Source organism: Alnus glutinosa, chromosome 3 (genome assembly GCF_958979055.1).
Source record: "Alnus glutinosa chromosome 3, dhAlnGlut1.1, whole genome shotgun sequence".
Lineage (NCBI taxonomy): Eukaryota > Viridiplantae > Streptophyta > Magnoliopsida > Fagales > Betulaceae > Alnus > Alnus glutinosa.
The window spans coordinates 14270909-14274835 of NC_084888.1; positions in this window are offsets into that span (position 1 = coordinate 14270909).

The following is a 3927-nucleotide window of genomic DNA, read 5'->3' on the forward strand; positions in this document are numbered from 1 at the left end:
ACAAGTCTAGAATGCCAGATACAAATAGAAGTTCTTAATCCTAGGAAAGTAGTCAAAGGATGTGCATGTTTGGAGGAGCATCTTCTCAGCCTTAAAGGATAGAGCTTATTTTCACTCTTGCCTTCCAAGATCAGTGCATGTGTCTTGAGATCCTTCACAAAGAAAGATTTGCAGTGAGTATAAAATAAAAATGGTTATCTTTGTAAAGTCTATGAATTGACAGTAGATTGGCTGCAACAAAAGGACAATGTAACACATGTTTAAGATGAAAAGAAAAGTTAGATGAAGGAGAAGTGGTAGAAAGAAAAGTTGTTGAACCAGTGTGCTGAATGGTTAGTCCTACATCATTGAAAATAGCAATGGATTCAACGCCTTGAAAAGGTTGTGGCTAGATGGACAGGTTCTCCAATTCACTGGTGATATGAGCATTAGCCCCACTATCATTAAACCACTGCTGGTCATCAAGCTCATGGTTGGACTATGCTGTCATAGCAGCAAGCTAGGATGGAGGATGCCATCCCTAGAAGGAGAAGTTCATTCTGCAGAAGTAGTCAAGTGCAAAGTGGTTGATTTTGCCAGAAATTGACAAGGGACTCGAGTGTCATAGGAGGATCCATTGTTGTTGAAAAATGTCTATTGTTGTTTGCCATGTGCTGAAGATGAGGGTGGTACAAGTGCAGGGCGAGATCTAGGGAATTGCTGGTGAGGATTAGAAAAATTCTGTTGGAGTTTAGATTCAAAAAAGTTTCGATGGGGGCCATGCATGTTCTGATGTGGGCTTGGGAAGCCTTTGGAAGAACCATATTTTCCAAGGATAGATTCTATTGAAAGAACTTCCTTTTGCGGTTGAAGTTTTGAGGACTTGGCTTGGATGGAGTCCTTTGATGTTGCATATAGAATGCAAAGTTGCTGATATCAGGTGCTGATTGTGTCTACTATTTGAGGAGCACTTCGTGGTTTAGTATCTCATCTTGGAAATTTGCAAAGGAGGGAGATTTGTCCACTGATGATGAAGGTTATTAAATCCTCATCAATAGGTTTTTGAATTGCAGCTAACTGATCTGCTAGTGATTTGGCAAATCTCATATATACATTGCAGGATTTTGATCCTTGTGTCAAGCTTTGGAGTTGCATTTTTAACCGTAACTGTTGAGCTTTTAATTTTAAAGCAAATTGATGTGCCAAGGCTGCCCACACCTGCTGAGAGGTATGGAGACCATAAACAGTTGATAAAATAGCCTCATTGAGGGACATATTTATCCAACTTAGGAGGAATTGGTCGTTTTTTTTATCCAGATGGGATATGCAGGGTTAGGAGTTTCCTTTCCTACCTCATCTATCAAAAGTTAAGAGGGGCATGGTTCTGAATCGTCAACTATGCCCAAGAATTCGCGACTCTTTAGTATGGGAATGACCAAAGAATGCTAAAACATGTAGTTGCCCTCATTGAGTTTGAGTGAGGAAAACTGAGAGTAATTTGGTAAGGTGTAAGAGAGAGCCGATGAAAAAGCCATTGATCAAAGAAACGTGAAGACAGTGGCCTGTAATGGCTTTGATACCATGAAAACATTCTAAACAGTATGAAGGGTTTGCTTAAATTATACAGAGTTGTGCAACACACCTTATATACAGAGGTGTACATGAGTAAAATAATAAAGTGTTAATTATAGAGGTGTGGTGTAGCGCCCCGCATTTACGTAATGAAAGACGAAAGTGAAAATCTCCAATCTCCACTAAGCACTACTAACTCAAACTCAATATCATCAGAGTTTATATATCTTATAGCGGATTTTATTTTATTTTATAAGATAACCCCCATAGAACACATCAGAGCTGAAATGTCAACTTCTACATTATATAGATTCGTACATTGTACTTTACATGATAAAATAATACTAGTCACAAGTGCCACAAACAGCACATAAGTAGCTATATATTAAAAGTACTTAGAACATGTCTAACATTTTCTAGATATATACAACAACTAAGGCACATGAAAACCTTATCCATAATACCCTAGACAGGCATATGGATCCTCTTCACCCACTTCTATACCTGCATCAACATCTATGTAATTGTGGTGTTGCCACATTTACATAGGCGGATTAATGAGTCCACGGTCTCAATAAGTATAAGGGGTTACTGAGCATTTTCAAATATGAGCCATCTTTTTAGAAAATGTTTCCAACATGGTGATTATAATAACATCCATATTAGGTTTACCAAAAAGAATCATTTTATGTAATTCATAGCTGGTAAGATAAGCACTGTAGAGCTGTTTAATAATACATAATAAAATTCACTTATCCTTTTAGTGACATTTCTTTAATATGTATGGCTTTATACATATATCAATATACATGGTACTCGCATATCATAAAATGCATATGTATATAAATATAAATTAATGAAACAATTCAATAATCTCAAAACATATAAATCACATTATTCATTTTATAAAATGCGTTCTTCTCTCATTTTTCTCTAAGAGACTCTTTTGGCTCATCCGGCTTTCTAAAGGACTTTAACCTTTCGTTTACGGCTATCAAGAGGCACCTTCGGCTCCTCGTTTAAACATTGTTCATGAAAAACTTTCTGATTTCTAATTTAATCTGGAAGGCCCCTTCGGCTCCTCGGTTAATGTCTATAGGAGACACCTTCGGCTCCTCGTTTAAACATTGTTCATGAAAAACTTTCTGATTTCTAATTTAATCTGGAAGGCCCCTTCGGCTTCCACAATTAACCTAAGAACACCTTCAAACTTCTAGCTTCTTATTTAACCTAGAAGTAGGGGTGTTCAAACGGAGCGGTTATAACCGCTTTAAAACCGCTAACCGCTTATAACCGCTAACCGCTAACCGCTATAACCGCTAACCGCTTTTAAAAACGGTTATAAATAACCGCTAACCGCCTAGGCGGAGGCGGTTAGCGGTTATAGGGTTTTAAAAGCGGTTATAAATAACCGCTAACCGCTTTTATATATATATATATTAAAAAAAAAAAAAAAAAAAAAACTGACATGAGCCTAAAGGGGCGTCGTTTTGGGCATTCAGCAATGCCCAAAACGACGCCGTTTTGATAATATATATAAACAATCTCATCTCAGATGTTTTAGGTTTAGGTCTCCCCATTCCATTTTCATTTTTGTCGCCGCCCCCTCGTCTGCCCAGTGCCCATCTCGTCTCAGCCGAGTCAGCCGTAAGTCGTCTCTGCCCTCTCATCTCTGCCGATCTCGTCTCAGCCGCCTTGTCGCCGCCCCCTCGTCTGCCCAGTGCCCATCTCGTCTCAGCCGTAAGTCGTCTCTGCCCTCTCATCTCTGCCGATCTCGTGTTAGTCGTGTATATATATATATATATGTCTATTGATTGTGAAATCCACGTGTTTGACATAATACATATCCCAATTTGAGACCCATACTTGTGCACGTTCCCTTTTCACTGATCGTTCAAAAATATGGGTGGTGTTGTTGTGCTTTTTTTTTTTTCTTTTTTCTTTTATATATATATATATATTTATAGGCAAATAAGAGAAGAAAAGATTTTCTCTCAAAAAAAAAAAAATGAAGAAGAAAAGAAGATGAACGATCAAGCTCAGATCAAAGAACCAGTTTAATGCATGGGAGGATAGAGCGGAAGAAGAGAGGATGGAAATGCTACTGGTGAAATCAATGATGAAGATAGTCTACTACTTCTATGATTCTAAAGTTTTTTTTTTTACTCAGATTATATCTTTGCTTTGTAAATGAGAAAACGAATTAATATCAATGATGATGGGGAGGATGTTCCAATTTAGGGAGTGATATTTATTACGAAATGCTTTAATCACTTTTAAGGAGTTACCTTTGGAATTTAGAATATGTTTGGATTAGTAATTTTTTGGTTTTGAATTTGGTTATTTGGATTTGAAAAATTAGATTTGAATTTGGTT